A 17,761-nucleotide genomic window follows, 5' to 3' on the forward strand; every position below is an offset into this window, starting at 1 on the left:
ACACATTATTTTAATAAAGAGGAAATAAACCATTAGAACTTGTAGAAAACAATGTATACATTAAAAATATGAAAATCTAATTTGCCAATTTAATCAAAATAATTTCCCCCCCTCAATTTCTCAAGTGGATTTCTTTTATAGCATTTCTATAGTTTTAGCTGGGAAATAAGTCAATTTCAAAAGAGGAATATAGAAAGTAACTTTGAAAAATACTTTCCTTGGTTTACCTTATATTAAAATTTAACCCGAGGTCGCCAGCTTGAGCGAGGGCTCATCTGGTTTGAGCAAAGCTCACCAGCTTGAGCCCAATGTCACTGGCTTGAGCAAGGGGTTATTCAGTCTGCTGAAGGCCCGTGTTCAAGGCACTTAAAAAAAAAATTTAAGTTCCCATTTTTCTTTTCTTTTTCTTTTTTTTTCTTCAGTAAGAGGAGGGGAGACAGAGAGACAGACTCCCACATGAACTCCCACTGGGATCTACCCAGCAAGCCCATTAGGGGGAGATGCTCTGCCCATCTGGGGCATTGCTCCGTTGCTTAGCAACCAAGCTATTCTTAGCACCTGAGGTGGAGGCCATGGAGCCATCCTCAGTGCCTGGGGCCAACTCGCTCCAATAGAGTCAGGCTGCAGAAGGAGAAAAGAAAGAGAGAGAGAGAGAGAGAGAGAGACAACAATGAGAGAGGGAGAGGTAGAGAAGCAGATGGACACTTCTCCTGTATGCCCTGACTGGGAATCAAACCTGGGACATCCACACACCAGGCCGATGCTCTACCACTGAGCCAACCAGCCAGAAATTTTTGTTTCAAACCCTGGATGAAAACCAAGTTTAGAATTATTAAATATCTGCTTAAGGGATGTCAATATGCCAAAAAAATAAAAATAAAAAATTCCTATGTGTATTTCTTAAATGTAGGGAAGGAAGATAGAAGTGTCTAGCACGGGGTGATGGCTGGAACAGGAGCTGCCTTAGACTGCTCTCTAATGAGACCAGGTGCAAATGCAGCGCATGTGGTGGCTCCCACTTGCAACAAACTCAAGGTCTGAAGATGCAGGGCCTGTGGTACTCATACTTTGCCTTTTGCTTGCCCTTGTACTGACTGTAGAGCAAAGCACAATCTTAGACATACTTTAAAAATAGACTAGACTCTCAACTTTTAAACGTATTTTTAAATTCATTGCTAGATATGAATGTCATCCTTTATCAAGTACTGAAAAAGAATGTTTTTGCCTCTTCAGGGCCACAGGATCACAAAGCTTCACGACATCCTATTCAGAAGAGAAGCAACTGATGTAAGTCTCTACTACACAGGCAAAAGAAAAACTTAATGGGTAAAAAATATTATATGCATGTTTCTCATATTAAAATGCTTTGTGATACTTTGGATCCATTATGCTCTAACACAAAGATCTTCTCCCTGATAACTTACAGTTTATTGAGCATAGTACGTTCCCACTGTACTTTACTAGGAACAAAAGTAACCAAGGAGTTGATCTGTGAATCAGATAGCACCCAAATGGCTGCATATTCTAACATCTTGTATGAATGCTAAAGTTAATGCTTGTCTGAAAGGAAGACGGTCCTATGCAAGAGGCAGAATCCCAAGAAAAGGAATACTGAGAGGAGAAAGGGTCAGAACACTCTCCAGTTCAAAGGCTGACGCTTCTGGAACATGGCAGTCCTCATCTGTTGGAGAATCTCTAGCAGTATCTTTCCATTCTCCTGAGGGAGTCCTCAAGAAAGGAGTAAAATAGAAAAGGTAAAGAAAACATCAACAGCCCCCTTCTTTGGTTTAAAACAAACAAATAAGCAAACAAACAAAGCACCATACTTGTGAGACAAATGTATCAAACACAATATGTTTCTGGGTCATGGTGTCTTGGAATAATGGATACATTTGCAACAGATTGAGTAGCAAACCAACACTAAGGACAACAGCTTGTTAGTCTTGAAGCATCTCCTGAGAGTACACTGGTCAGCTGCCCTCATGCACTTTGATAGCAACCTTATCAGCATCTTTGATTAGAAATTACACTTTCATGCTGACGTGTAAAGGTATCTGCTAACACAAGGGTAACACAAAATTAATGCATGTCACCAATCACCAATTGTTAAAATAAGACAAAAACCAAACGCAAATCCCTTCTATCCAGTTTGATGGCAAAACAGTCGATCTGTCTTGTCATACCACTTGAAGACAGGATAGCAATCTTCTCAATCAGTGCTCTCCTCGTTGCCTGTATAATCTTTCAAAGAAGCACTATCATTACACTAGACTATTACTTAAAAAAGTATGGCAGGCAGCCTTCCCAGGCATGCTTATTTATATATTTATTTTAAATTTTATGTATTGATTTTTAGATAGAGGGGGGAGAGGGAGGGATAGAGAGAGATAGAGAGGAGAAGCGGCAAGCATCAGCTTGTAGTAGTTGCTTCCCATATGTGACTTGACCAGGCAAGCCCAAGGTTTCAAATTGGTGACCTCAGCATTCCAGGTTGATGCTTTATCTACTGCACCACCACAGATGAAGCAGCATGATCATTAAGATATTAGGAAGAACATGAATGAAAGAGGAGGCCTATCATTAGTCATGTTGCTAACACTGTTGATGAGCCTGCTTGATTTAGTTTTACTCTACACTGAAAGATGGGCAGTACTGGGCACATATTGAGTATGAGGCACAATGGCCCACTAGAGACTTGGGTACATTGCCACTTTGGGTCAATGTTAAAACACAATTATAATATTCATTCATATTAAGTATAATCAGTCACTCACAACTTGAAGGAGGCTCTCCTAAGAACAACTAATGGTTATAAAGAATACCAATCTAGGCCCTGGCCAGTTGGCTCAGCGGTAGAGCGTCGGCCTGGCGTGCGGAGATCCCGGGTTCGATTCCCGGCCAGGGCACACAGGAGAGGTGCCCATCTGCTTCTCCACCCCTCCCCCTCTCCTTCCTGTCTCTCTCTTCCCCTCCCGCAGCCGAGGCTCCATTGGAGCAAAAGATGGCCCGGGCGCTGGGGATGGCTCCTTCGCCTCTGCCCCAGGTGCTAGAGTGGCTCTGGTCACGACCGAGCGACGCCCCAGATGGGCAGAGCATCGCCCCCTGGTGGGCGTGCCGGGTGGATCCCGGTCGGGCACATGCGGGAGTCTGTCTGACTGCCTCCCTGTTTCCAGCTTCAGAAAAATACAAAAAAAAAAAAAAAAAAGAATACCAATCAAATAGGTACAGACTCATAATTCTAGGAAATATCAAACTTCCTTTTAGTATTAAACACTCATCACATTTGTAAAGAAAAAAAATTACTATATAATAAATGACAACTGATATTTGCATCTTTCAGAATGTCAAAGGCCAGGAAGAACAAGGCTCGAATTATGTAAACAGTTTAAATGTCCCACAACACCGGAAAACTAGAGTTGGGCAGATTTCGGTAGTGCTTATCCAGGACTGTGAAGGGAGAGGACCAGACTCTCTTAATGATCAGAGGCTGTCATGGTTGTGGGATCAAGATGCTTTATCAAGTTTCCCTGGGACCCTTACGAATTAAGCCTGGAGACCATCTTCCCCTCTTTGTAGCCTCCACATTCACGTAGCCTCTCTGTGTAGCCTCTGCATGGAAGGAGAGAAGGCTCCGATCACTGAATGCTACTTAGCCTGTTGCACACAGTTATAGTTTATTTTTTTAAATAAAATTTATTGGGGTGACTGGGTAATAGAAATATATAGGTTTCAAGTGTACAACTGCATAATACACTATCTGTATATTGTTTGTGTGTTCACCACCCAAGTCAAGTCTCCTTCCATTCCCACTGATCCCCACTTTACTCTCTCCTGCCTCCCCCCAGCCCCTTTCGTTCTGGTAATAACCCTCCTGTTGGAGGTGTCTATGAGTTTTTTCTTGGTTTCATCCCTTTACCCTTTTCACCCAACCCCCAGCCCCTCCCCTCTGAAAGCTGTTGGTCTGTTCTCCATTCCTGAGTCTGTTTCTATTTTGTCAGTTTACTTTGTTGACTCGATTAAGAACAATGAATGAACTGGTACGGGGCTGATCTCTGGAAAACCCGACACTGAATATGTTGACAAGGCTGCAGCTCTGAAAACTGAAGACTAAGTACCGGTCCAGCACGGCGTTTCTGTGGCGGCAAATGGGTAGAAGTGGTGTACAGCTGCCTACGCAGACAATTTCCGGGGCAGCAGCCTCGGGTCTGAAAACTGAACCCAAGAGTGTTCTCCCGTGGCGCCTAGTTGAGTTGATAAACTGTGCTACTGGGTTGACACAGTGTCCATCCCAATTAGTTAGTTGCCAATAATTACACATAAGAAAAGAAAATATGTAAGTCTACTGAATTCTCAGGGAGAAAAAGTTCAACACACTGAGTGAGCGGCTACATCTTTCAGAAAACAAAGGACATAGTAATAGAGTTGAGATAGAATTCGTGTTATAACTGCTCACATTTGAACATATTCAGAAAATGTATTTATCTTTGAAAAATGTTAAACAAAAATAATCCAACTTATGGTCCTAAGTTCTTAAGTTTAACAAGTTTGGGTTTAAACTTGTTTAATTTTCTCCCCAAAAGCAGGGCACATAAAGTGTATATATCGCATTATACAGCTAGTGGTACCTTGAGATACGAGTTTAATTAGTTCTGTAACCGAGCTCGTAAGTTAGTCAACTCGTATATCAAACAAATTTCTACCATTTTAAATAACTGAAAGAGATTTAATCCATTCCAGCCCGGTGAAACATCCCCAAACCATTCTAAATTATGTAAAAAGACATGTTTTTAATTAAGAAACACATATGTATACTTTATCAATGCATAACAAAATATACAAAATAAAAGAAAAAAGTGTTATTTAGTACTGTATTCTTACCTTGGAGACAGACAAGTGCGGCTAACGGAGGTGAATGGCGGAGGAGGAGGGAGGGAGGAAGGGATGCAGGCACTGTAGACACGTAAACTAAAACTGCACTTTCTTAACCTAAATGCAAACTAAAACTGCATTTTCTTTAAACAAAACTATAACTGCACTTTCTTTACTTAAATTGAAACCACAAAAACTTAATTGTAAAAAAATGCACTTTCTTAACTTTAAACTGAACCTAAGATTAACATTACATATTTTCATTTAATCATCACCTGTTTTTGCCTTTTTGGCTACACTTTCGCCACTTTCACTTGCAGGACTTTTGAATAAAAATCTATCCAAAGAGATTTACTTTTGCTTGCCTTTAAAAATGTTACGGATATGTGACAAACAAGTGTGATTAAAAAGTGCTGAAGCACGACCTGTTGAAACTTTTTCTGGGTGTTTCTTTTCAATGAAACTTGAAAGCTTCTCCCACATTGCCAGCATGTCTTTAATTTCACTTGTAGAAATTACTTCCTCCGACTCTACCTCCTCCTCATTACTAATCTCTTGCAGAAGCTCCATATGTTGCATCATCTGTAGTTACTTCAACTCCTCAGTTGAGAGTTCCTCCTCATGTTCCTCAACGAGCCTGTTTACATCACCCTCATCTACCTCCAGACCTATCAACTTTCCGAGGGACACAATCTCCTTCAACACTTCTACCTCGGTTTCGGTCTCCAGTTCGAATCCTTCCAAGTCCCTGTCTGCAACAACATCAGGCCATAACTTTTTCCATGCCGAGTTCATGGTTCTTGTAACCTCTTGCCATGCCAAGTCAATAATGTGTAAACATATCACGATGTTGTAGTGATCTTTCCAAAACTCTTGAAGGGTTAGATTTGTATTCTCAGTCACCTCAGAGCAGTGGTGGAACAAGTGCTTTGTGTAAAGCTTTTTAAAGCTGGAAATGGCCTGCTGATCCATAGGTTGCAAGACTAAAGTCATGTTGGGTAGGAGGTAGAGGACTTTCAAGAATTTGAACTCATCGAGAATGTCATCTTCAAGACCAGGTGGGTGGGCTGGAGCATTATCAAGGATTAGTAATGCTTTCATCGGGAGTTTATTTTCTTGAAGATATTTCTTAACTGCAGGACCAAAGATAAGATTTACTCATTCAATAAAAACCTGCCGCATAATCCATGCCCTAGCATTGGTGTGCCACATAACCTGAGGTTTTTCTTTAAGAATCTTGAGTCTTAAAGGCTTGAGGATTTTCATAATGATACACTAGCAGTGACTTTACTTTACAGTCACACAATGCAAGGGTCAGATGGTCCTTCGTGGGTTTATGGCCTGGCAGTTTCTTCTCCTCTGCGGTGATGAAAGTCCTCCAGGGCATTTTTTCCCCCCCAAACAATCCTGTTGTCAGAGTTGAACACTTGTTGGGGGATGTAGCCTTTGTGATAAGCACAGCAAAACGTGCGATGTACTCCTCAGCTGCCTTAACGTCAGCACTCACAGCTTCACCATGCCTCACAACCGGGTGGATGCCAGATCTCTTCTTGAAATTTTCAAACCAGCCTTGACTTGCCTTAAATGTATCTTCTGCTGCTTCTTTTGAGGTTGATGGTTCTTCTTCAAGCCGCCGTAAATAATACATGTCTTTTCACATATTACAGTCTCCGTCACTGTATCTCCTGCCAGCTCTTTCTCTTTCACCCACACCAGCAGAAGCTTCTCCATTTCCTCATGGATATTTGTCCTTAATTGGGACAGAATTGTAGTTCCTTTCATTGGATTTGTGCTTTTGATGGCATCCTTTTGTTTAAGGATGGTACAAATTGTATATGTATTGCGGTTGTACAGCCTCGCCAGTTCAATCACTCGTACATCACGCTCATGTTTTTCTATTATTTCTTGCTTTACTTCTATTGACATCATTCTCTTCTTCTCACCATTATCCTTTACACTCACTTTCTTCGGCCCCATGATAGCACACAAAAAAAGTTAGTAAAAAATACAAAAATGATGCAAGAACAAGTACAGCACACAAGATTCAACTTGATTTTGTGGGTAACACGTGAGAAAGAATGAGATGCTGGTGTTGTGCTGCCGATACTGGACCATGCGCCAATGCGCCAACTAGTGGCAGCTTCCCGAATCACGACCTGTATCTCAAAATTTCGCTCGGAACTCAAATGAAATTACGAACTGAGTTGCAGCTTGTATCTTAAAAAAGGTATGTTGGTCTGCTCATATCTCAAGGTACCACTGTACTGTCTTCTCCATGCAAAGACAGTTTCCACAAGTTAAGAATTCTACAATAACTCTGTATTCCTGATGCTAAAACTCACCCCTGACCAGGCAGTGGCACAGTAGATAGAGCGTCGGACTGGGATGCGGAGGGCCCAGGTTCGAGACCCCGTGGTCACCAGCTTGAGTGCGGCTCATCTGGCTTGAGCAAAAAGCTCACCAGCTTGGACTCAAGATCGCTGGCTCCAGCAGGGGGTTACTTGGTCTGCTGAAGGCCCACGGTCAAGGCACATATGAGAAAACAATCAATGAACAACTAAGGTGTCACAACATAAAACTGAAGATTGATCTTCTCATCTCTCTCCGTTCCTGTCTGTCTGTCCCTGTCTATCCCTCTCTCTGACTCTCTCTGTCCCTGTAAAAAACAAAAAACAAAAAAAACTCACAAGAGGCATGCAAAGGGCCCTCATCCTTAGGAGGAGATGAGGTTCTAGAGCAGCGGTTCTCAACCTGTGTGTCGCGACCCCGGCGGGGGTCGAACGACCAAAACACAGGGGTCGCCTAAAGCCATCGGTAAATATTTAGGCGACCCTGTGTTTTGGTCGTTCGACCCCCGCCGGGGTCGTGACCCACAGGTTGAGAACCGCTGTTCTAGAGCCACTTGCTTATCATATATAAATATATGTATCACATCTTTAGCCTTAAGTCCAAGGCTTTTGTTTCTTATTAAAAAAAACCTCCGCACCTATTATAAAAGTGATGGATGTTTCCTATTCCTACGTGGTCCATAGAAAGTAAGAAAATTCATTTCTTTGTGTGGAAACAATCATACATACTACTTTATATCCGCTGCATTTATAGAAAAAAATTTTAATTGTTAAAATTTTCCTAGGTGATTACATTCCAACAAAGAGAAATGCATAATTTTGAAAATTCTACTTAGTATTTTCCTTATTAGAACAGAAAAACAATATTGTGTCAACAAAAGTGTTTTGAACTTGCTCTTTTTATATACAGGAAAAGGAAAAATTTGATTTTAACTACCATTCCAAAAAAATGAAAGGTAGCTTATGTAATGGTAAAGATAAAATGTCTTTCTTATTCAGCATTATAAATAGTTCAGATATTTCAAACTATCTTTTCTTAGTTCCATTCTCCTGCTTCTTAAATGGTTTTAAGTGCCTTTAGAACAAAAATTTTAGGGTTAGTTTCCAATATGAAAAACCTTAAAATACCACACTGTCATTCACATAATACTTATATTCCACTTCAAAATTTCCAGCTGCTTTGTGGACCAACATGATATATCTATTCTTTTTTATTTCTGTAAGTAGAATGTTTGAAATGTTTCCTTAATATGACATAATTAAAGTGCTTTTTCATGCTAAAGAAAAAAACATTATGCAGCATTTTAATAATATATAGCAATTTAGCATGAATTGAGTAAGCCGAAACAAAGCTCAGTTTTGGTGCAGGGGGGTGCTAGGGGACATCTGAGGGCTGTATATTATAAAAACAAGGCAGAAAAGACACTTTCTGGGAAGCAGTATGGCAGGCAGCCAAGGTCTTGGAAATTCTTTATAAATAGCTAGTTATGGGATATGAAAATGGGTGGGTTGAAGGGGGAGGAGAGATAAGCAGCTGTCTGCAAGCTAGTGAGAGGATCCAATGTATATTACTTAATAATAAGACGCTGGACAGAAAAATTGCAGAATCATGAGGGTGTAAAAAACAAAGAAAACGAGCAGTCAGGTGATCGCCGGGTAAACCAGAGGTAAAAGCAAAGATGGAAAACTAAGAACACTCTTGGAACTGACTATGTATTGACTCTGAAGGCAATACTAGGCAAAAAGGCCCTGATTTCAGGGTTTGATAAAAAATATTTTCAGACAGATGTTTGAGTAGTTAAGAGAATAAAGTGATTGGCTGGCAAAAATTGATTATGCATTGTGTAAATAGTGTTAAACCAGGAGCTTGATCCCATAAAAACAAGACAATTTAGGAAAGCCCACATGCTCATGTTATCTTTTGAACTTAGATACAGGAGGGGTTAACCGTCCCCTTGGTAACTCAGGACAGTGAAGTCTGCGGCCCCACTCAATCCTGGTTTCAGTGTTTTCATCAAACAGCAGCTCAGCAGTAATGTTTACAGTTGCATCCGTTTGTTCAAGTAGGGCAGTATCTTAAAAATGTATATTGAAAGGGCGAATAATGAACTACTTTTCCTCTACCTTATAAATAAATGTTAAATTACTATTACTGTTACAATTACTACTATTATTTCAGATACTTGCTGAAAATAACCACTTTTTTCAAATATAAAACTAAGAATTTTAAAGACTTCTTTTTGCAAAAATTGTATAATTTATTATGAAAGCCTGATTTATCTCATGCTGACTCAAAGTTATAGATGCTTTTAATTATTTTAAAAAGGAAAAATTATTAATACTTACAATTAAATCAGTTGACAAAGCTTTTAGCGACTTTAGATTTAGTAGTCAAAATTTCAAACATAAGTATCCTTTTTCTTTTTTTTTAATTTGAAGAGGAAAACAACGCTTGAGAGGCTTAGTAACTTACCCAAGACAAGATATTTTTCTTTTCTTTTTTTAAAGACTATTTTTTAGAGCAGTTTTAGGTTTACAACTAAGTTGAGAAGATACAGAAATTTCCCATATATTTCTGCTTCTATACATATAGAGTCTCCCCCATTATCAACAGGATTCTTAAAAAAAACCCATAGTTCTACAAAAACTCACATGTTCATAGTCCTCTGCTATGTATGGCTTATTTTGCAGTTAAAAGGTAAGAAGTTACATCCTGAAGGGTTTACTTTTGGGCCTGGGACTCAGAAATACTCTACTAGATAGATGTACCACTAATGCCTTTATTTAAAAATCTATGTTTAGAAAAACTTTTTCTAATTATTTGTAAAATAACAGTGACACATGCAAATTAAAAAAAAGGCATTAAGCCCTGGCCGGTTGGCTCAGTCGTAGAGCGTCGGCCTGGCGTGCGGGGGACCCGGGTTCGATTCCCGGCCAGGGCACATAGGAGAAGCGCCCATTTGCTTCTCCACCCCTGCCCCCCTTCCTCTCTGTCTCTCTCTTCCCCTCCCGCAGCCAAGGCTCCATTGGAGCAAAGATGGCCTGGGCGCTGGGGATGGCTCCTTGGCCTCTGCCCCAGGCGCTGGAGTGGCTCTGGTCGCGGCAGAGCGATGCCCCGGAGGGGCAGAGCATCGCCCTCTGGTGGGCAGAGCGTCGCTCCTGGTGGGCGTGCCGGGTGAATCCCGGTCGGGCGCATGCGGGAGTCTGTCTGACTGTCTCTCCCCGTTTCCAGCTTCAAGAAAGATAAAAAAAAAGGCATTAAGAAGAAAAGTGAAAGTCAGTTCATGCCAGCCTAGACTTCCAGCCCTTCTCCACACAAGGTAACTGCTGTTAAATTCTAGGGCTCCAGAGAAGGTTTTGTGAATATGCTGACAATATTAAATATAAAATATGCAAAGGAAATACATGTGGTAGGATGACACTAGTCATGTAATTTGTAGTTTGCTTATAAAACAATAACATGAAATCTAGCTCATTCTTACTGGGTGTATTTAATGGCTGTATCCAAAACACGAATATAATGATAAAGTTTTGAGACTTTTTTGCTGTTATAAACAAGGCTGCAGTGATTCTCCTGGTTCATTTGTGGCATCCTTTCATTATATACACACATATATACACTGCACTTCTAATAATGGGACACTTACATTTTTTTTATTTTTCTGAAGTGAGAAGCAGGGAGGCAGAGACAGACTCCTGCACACGCCCGACTGGGATCCACCTGGCATGCCCCCTAGGGGGTGATGCTCTCCCCATCTGGGCTGTTGCTCCATTGTAACTGGAGTCCTTCTAGTGCCTGAGGCAAAGGCCATGGAGCCTTGGCTGCAGGACAGGAAGAGAGAGATAGAGAGAAAGGAGAGGGGGAAGGGTGGAGAAGCAGACGGGTGCTTCTCCTATGTGCCTTTACTGGGAACTGAACCCTGGACATCCACATGCCTGGCTGACGCTCTACCACTGAGCCTACTGGCCAGGGCTGACACTTAAAATTTTGATAGGAGCACTCTGCAAACCAAGTGGTTGTGCCAATCTATATTCCCGCTTACAAGGTAAGAGAGTACCCTTTTGTTCATCCCTTTCCCACAATGTGCATCATGTTATAAAGTAACTTTAAATTCATCTCACCTTACCTGAACCTGGCAATATAATCCCCCCAAAATAGTAAAATTTGGTATAATTAATAAACAGTAGGAGACCAAAAGATATCAAAGGGATTAGTAAGGGTGATGGGGCTGTTTTTGACTGGTTGTCAGAAACTCAGAGGAAGCTTTCTTTTGTAAATTACACATTTATAAATTTGGTAGAAGTTTTCCTGATATTCCAGGGTAGAAAACTTAAGAATAAGCCTTCTCATTGTTTCCCTTAGACTCCAACACAGCCAAGAGATATAATGGCTAGATTTGAGATTTCTTTCAAATAAAACCAACAGTATGTGGTAAGGGACTGGATGTTGTGTTTGGAAGAGAAAGAAATACAGGTGACTGCTGGGTTTCTGACTGAAGCGCCCAAGAAGACCATTTACTTCAATGAAGAGCACAAGTTGGCCACTAGAGAGTTCCGTCTTGGACATGTCTGAACTGGAAGTGAAGATGTGAAAGTGACAGCTGGCTCTAGGGGCCCAGATTTCAGAAGGTAAGTCTTAGCAGGAGATTGAAATTTGGAAGTTGTCACTTATGTAGTATGAAGTCAGAGGGGTTTGCCAAGGTAGAGAATATAAAAATGAAAGGCAAAAGCAGCCCGGAGTGTGTTCTTAGAAAAGTTAACAATTAAAAGCCCATTTTTAGGTCTGCCAGGGGATGAAGATCCGACAAAGAAGTCAGAGGAGGCAGCCTGGGAGGAGGAGCCTGCGGGGTCATGTAAAGTGTTTCTACAAGGGGGTTATGATCCACAGAGTCACTTTTTGGAGTGATGAATGGAAGTCACACTGGAGGAGATTAAGGAACAAAGGAGGAGCAAGAGTATGAATGACATTAATGGAAATACTTTCCAGATGTTGCCTATGAAGGGTAGGAAAGAGGGTGAAAAGCTTGAGAGGGTATGAAACTTCAGACTGGAACATACTTGAGCAAGTTTCTAACCAGTGAAGAGCAAGGGAGAGGGAAGGGGAAGGAAGAGAAAGGAAAGGGAAAGGAAGGGAAAGGAAGGGAAAGAAAGGGAAAGGAAGGGAAAGAACAGGCATGAATGAAAATGGATGAGAATGGACAAGAGACTAAGAGGCAGGCAGCAGGTCTCCTGAAGGGGCAGGGGCACAGAGCACATAAGGACAGCCTTTGCTAAGAGATACTTCCTCCATCACAATAGAAGGGCAGGCAGGATTGCATATAGCTGTAGACAGAGTTATAGATTTGATCTGGGATGTCCAGGGATTTCCTAAATAATGGCTTTTATTTTCTCAGACAAGGAGGAAGAAGGGTGATCTGTTGAAAGTGAAATGAAGGAAAAGTTAGTTTTGAGGCCAGTGAAGAAGGTTTGAAATATCACTGAGACTGCGAAAAGAAAGTTGAAAGGAAACATGGTTATTTATTACAGAAAAGCTCCAACTATTCCTGGCCGGGTAGCTCAATTGGTTAGTGTCGTCATAATACGCCAAGGTTGCAGGTTCCAACCCCAGTCAGGGCACATATAATAATCAACTAATGAATGCATAAATAAGTAGAACAATAAATCAATGTTTCTCTTTCCCTTCCTTTCTTAAAAATCAAATTAAAAAAAGAAAGAAAGGCTCCAACTAATAATGACGACAGTTTGGGGGAGAGAAGTCAGTTAGGAAACTAGCAAGTCACTCATTAGCTCTGAACTGTATCACTTTTAAAAGAGAAGACCACAATATACAAAATTAGAACATTTGGCAGTTCTTTCTAAAGCTCAATATGTAAAATTTTTAGTTAAGAGCAGTTGCAGCCCAGCAATTCCACTTCTAGGTGAATTGAAAACTGATGCCCAAACACCTACATGAACACACATGCTCAAAGCAGCACTATTCACAATAGCTAAAGGTGGGAACATTCCAAAAGGTGGGAACAGATCAACAGACGCATGGTTAAACAAATGTGGGCCATCCATGCAATTAAATGTTATTCAGCCATAAAAAGAAATAAAATACTGATACATGACAACACATGGATGAACCTGAAAAACATTATGCTAAGTGGAAAAAACCAGACACACAAAAAATCACATATTATATGATTCTAGATATGTAAAATATCCAGAATTGGTAAACTCACAGATGGCTCAGATTGTTGGTTGCCAGGAACTGGGGGGAAAGGGGCATCAGAATGAATGCTTAATGGCTACAGGGTTTTCTTTTAGGGTGATGAAAATGTTTTGGAACTAGACAGATGTGTGGTTGCATAACACTGTGAATATACTAGATGTCTCTGAGTTATTTGAAAATGGTTAATTTTATGTTATGTGAATTTTACTTCAATTAAAAGAAATCAATTACTAGAATAGACTTTAAGAAACTAATTACATAGTAATTAGATTTCCTTTTTCCCCACCCACCCTCCCTCCACCACCATAATTCCATTAACCACAAATGGTGGCTTCGTCTTTTAATGACTTGATAACTACAAAAACAACTATATTCCTGGTCATACTGAATTCTAGCTTTTGTTGGGGGCTTTTCTGGCTTGTTTCCCCTTCTAGACCTCATCATAACTTCTAACACTGTCTAAAATGCTCACCATATAGAAGTTTTAATAAACGTGTTTCACTCAATTTTGCATGGTATATTTAAAGTATATAACTGAGTTATTATTTTCTAAGGAAAGAGAATACTATGCCAAATTTAAGAATAAATCACCAAAAGGATTTTCCATGGGCAAGCAATGATCACAGGCTGGAATCAACGCTGCTTTGTTTTGTTGTATGAATCTGAGGCTCAGATTCTGGTAGACCAGAAGATAAAATCTATGTCGTTGTGAAGGGTAAACAAAGGAAAAACTGGTAGATACTAATTTCTTTCATCTCCACTTACAATTCATGTGAAATTCACTCTGCATTAAAGGGTAGAAAAAAACTTAAGCACTCTCATAGGTGATAAAAATTAGCAACCAAAGATTACAGACCTTTGGTTGTATTTTCAGGGGTCTAATCTGCTAATTAAAAAATAAGGTTCCTCAAGTAATTTTAAAAATGGAAAGCAAAGAGGCCAAAAATAAAATGGTGGTTTGTCCTGTTAAGAGCCTGGCTATCTGCACTGATTAAGCAAACTTCCATCCCCACTTCCTGTCTGAAGCACACGCCAGAGTTACACAGTGTGCACGTCAATCTAACCCCGACACGGCGGACAGCAAACAGCATTTTCATCTGAAATTTCAATACTACGATTATTTGTCATTTAAAAAAGAGAGAGAGAACATTAAGTTAAACAAAAAATTTACACAGATTAATGTTGGAAAAAGGCCTTAGACTACACAGAAAATACTGCCTTTCATCCTAATGTCAGGAAGTCTACCTCCTTATGAAGCCCACTGGGGTGGGAAGTGTGGAGGAGAGGAAGGTGGTACAAACTGTGGAATCCTAAACCACCCGCCTCCCTTGCTGTGAAGGAGGTCACAGTCTTGAGTGCAGGATTTACTCTCTATTAGGAATTAAAGAGCAAAAATGAAGTAAAAACTAAAATGCTAACACTCCGGGCTCACACACCGTAGGCTTTCTGCATTAATCTGCAGCATGAGGTCAGGAAGACAATGTTTTCAACATAGTGTCTTGGAAATTTACAGGCACTTTGATAACTCTGATTGGTTCCTGCTCTGTTACCATAGAAACAGACTGCTTAAAAATGGGGCATTTTTCTTTAAACTGATCATACCTTCACACAAATTCCCTTCTCCTTTTTGTCAAAAGTTGGATGAATTTAAAGAATGCTTCCCGTGGTATGACAACGTGATGTCAAGCCAGGGGCCTGGTGCAGAACAGGAGAGATAACATTACCCTGTGGCAGACACACAGAAAGACATTATACATGTATGAACTTTAAAAAATCTCATTTGGTTAAAAAGTAGTACACATAAAGTACACAGTGGAATAAATGAAAGTATAACACAAATAAAGAACACTTCAAAAGCAAAATCATCCACTTGCCTGATCCCCAGCAATGTAAGGAGCTGAAAACAATAATTTGTTTTTTTCATAGTTTTTAATCTGTAAGAACATGCTGGTTCTGCACCTGAACTTCTAGATTTTTTTTTTTTTTACTATATATGATTCTAAAAGAAGATAAGGTTTATTTTCCTTATTTTGGGGGGCAATCAGGAAGTCTACAGTATTAGAATTCCAGTGTGCCTCTATAGGGAGAGGAATTTACGGGTAAAGCTTTTTCCTAATTCCTCTGAAATGGGGAAATGTATGCAGTGCAAAAAGATTCTGAAATGGCTTAATGTAAATTCCTAAGGGAGGCTCCCTGAAGAAAAGAACAATTAACAATGAAAAAGGAAAATAATAGGATGTTTTATACCTCCAAATTTTCATTTCATCCTGGCTCAGTATTTTGGTCCTTCTTCCCATTTTGTGGATTCAGGAGTGGGACACACACACACACACACACACACATGCACGCTTGTGTACATGTAGACATATATACATTCATATACATACCTACACGTCAATGTGCCCACCAACCAAAATATATATAAAGAGATCCCTGAACTGTAATAACTTGTGTGCTATCCTAATACCATAGCAACAGTGCATGATGGTGCAGGGGGAAGGAGCTGTAGTTGTTCAGGCCAAGGGGTGGGGGTGGGGTGGGCGGGAAGAGGCATTCTGGGAGAGAACAGCAGTGGGGGGAGGAGAGAGAAGTACCACATGGTTCTGGGAGAGAGGCAGGGCCTCACTCAGTCAAGGGGACCAGGGTGGGTAGGTAGAGATCAGCTGCTGGCTGTCTCTACTTGAGTAAAGATTTCTACAGAGACTGTATGAGAATGGGTACCCATGGTGAAATTTATGAAACTACTTTTGAGGCAGAACTGACAGATTTGGTAATAGGTTTGGTGATAATGAGGAGGTCAAGAAACACTCTCATTTAGCTTCCTGGTGTAAGCCAATGGGTAGACAGAGGTGACATTAACTGAGACAGGAAACTGTGGAGGAGTATGTTTTATAGAAGTAGTAAGGGGCTCCTGGAGACATCAGGGTGTAGGTGACCATACAGGTCTGGAGCACAAGAGACAGGCCTGGCCCTCACAGCTTGTCATTCCCACGCTTTTGGACCAAAGTATACATGGTTTCTTCTGTTTCTCTTTTATATATGTGTGTGCATATTTTAACTGCATATTATCATTTAGTTTCATGATTTTTAGGTTGAGAGCTCCCTGAATGCTGTGGCTTACAGATTTACTTCTGCCATGCTGCTGTGTAAGAAGCACTCAAATTTCTGCCAAATGAACTTATTTCTAATAAAAAACTAAATTATATAATGTCATCTCAAAAGTAGCATGTGATCACGATGAATCACGTCTGGGAAGAGGAATCTTTTATCTTTTCCATCACACCTATATGATATTTAAACTTCTTACAAGGATCATACCTTATTTTTCAAATGTCTTTTTTAAAAACATTTAGTGATACCTCACTTGTACGTCATGTTCAGTTAGTAGAACACTGGCAAAAAACAAAGAAGGAATTCCAGAGCAATCAAAATACATGTTGCAAAGTTCATGTGTTTTACTTATAGAGGCTTTGTAGTAGCTTTACTTCAACTACTTGCCTGTTTCTCCCACTATAGCTCAATACATTGTAGTTGAATCAACAACAGAATCAGGATTCCACTATTTAATTTTGTTAACTTGTTGCTAACTTTAAAGAAGATGAGTAGCACCAAATCAAAAAGGAGCACAGCCCGAGGTGGAAGAAGACAAAAATCAAACAATAATAATCATTCTAGTAATCTAGTAATGATCTGGGGATTATTCTGAGCACGGATAAACTATTTTATACACCTCAACAGTTTAAGGCAATGTTACATTACACTTTGGGCCAGCCACTAATTTGTAATTGAATTATAAATTATATCTGAAGGTAAGAGTTCAAATTATATCCTGTGTAAGAAGGCAGGGTGGGGTATAATAATCTCTAGATACTTGTAATAATAATGTGTCTATGAGATGCAGGACACTGGGGGGTAAGGTATTAAAATGATTCAAACAATGATTCTATTTTCAAGAAATACTATGATCTATGTAATAATGAAGATAGTACAGCTATATATCAAAACGGCAAAAGGTGAAATGCCTTAAAGAGATGCAGATCAAGATATCAGGAATATACAGGACAGAGACATTATTTTTAGCTGATAGGATCAAGTGAACTTCTTTAGGATATGGCATGGGGATTAGATTGAAAGAGACCATGGACCTGAAAAGCTGGGGTGAAAGGAACAATGAGCAAAGGCATGGAGAAGGGAAGTGTGGAGCAGTGCTGTCCAACAGAACTTGCTGCAGAGATGGAAATGTTTTATAATCTACACCAGTGGTCCCCAACATTTTTGGGCCACAGACCGGTTTAATGTCAGAAAATATTTTCACGGACCGGCCTTTAGG

The 17,761-nt window shown here is 40.2% G+C and overlaps 1 protein-coding gene across 7 annotated transcripts in view; it reads right to left on the reverse strand.

The window, feature by feature from the left end:
- The window catches only part of MRTFB (myocardin related transcription factor B), a 289,724-nt gene that overhangs the window by 55,084 nt on the left and 216,879 nt on the right, over nucleotides 1-17,761 (reverse strand). The window lies entirely within an intron of this gene.

This window comes from Saccopteryx leptura, chromosome 4 (assembly GCF_036850995.1).
Source record: "Saccopteryx leptura isolate mSacLep1 chromosome 4, mSacLep1_pri_phased_curated, whole genome shotgun sequence".
Classification (NCBI taxonomy): domain Eukaryota; kingdom Metazoa; phylum Chordata; class Mammalia; order Chiroptera; family Emballonuridae; genus Saccopteryx; species Saccopteryx leptura.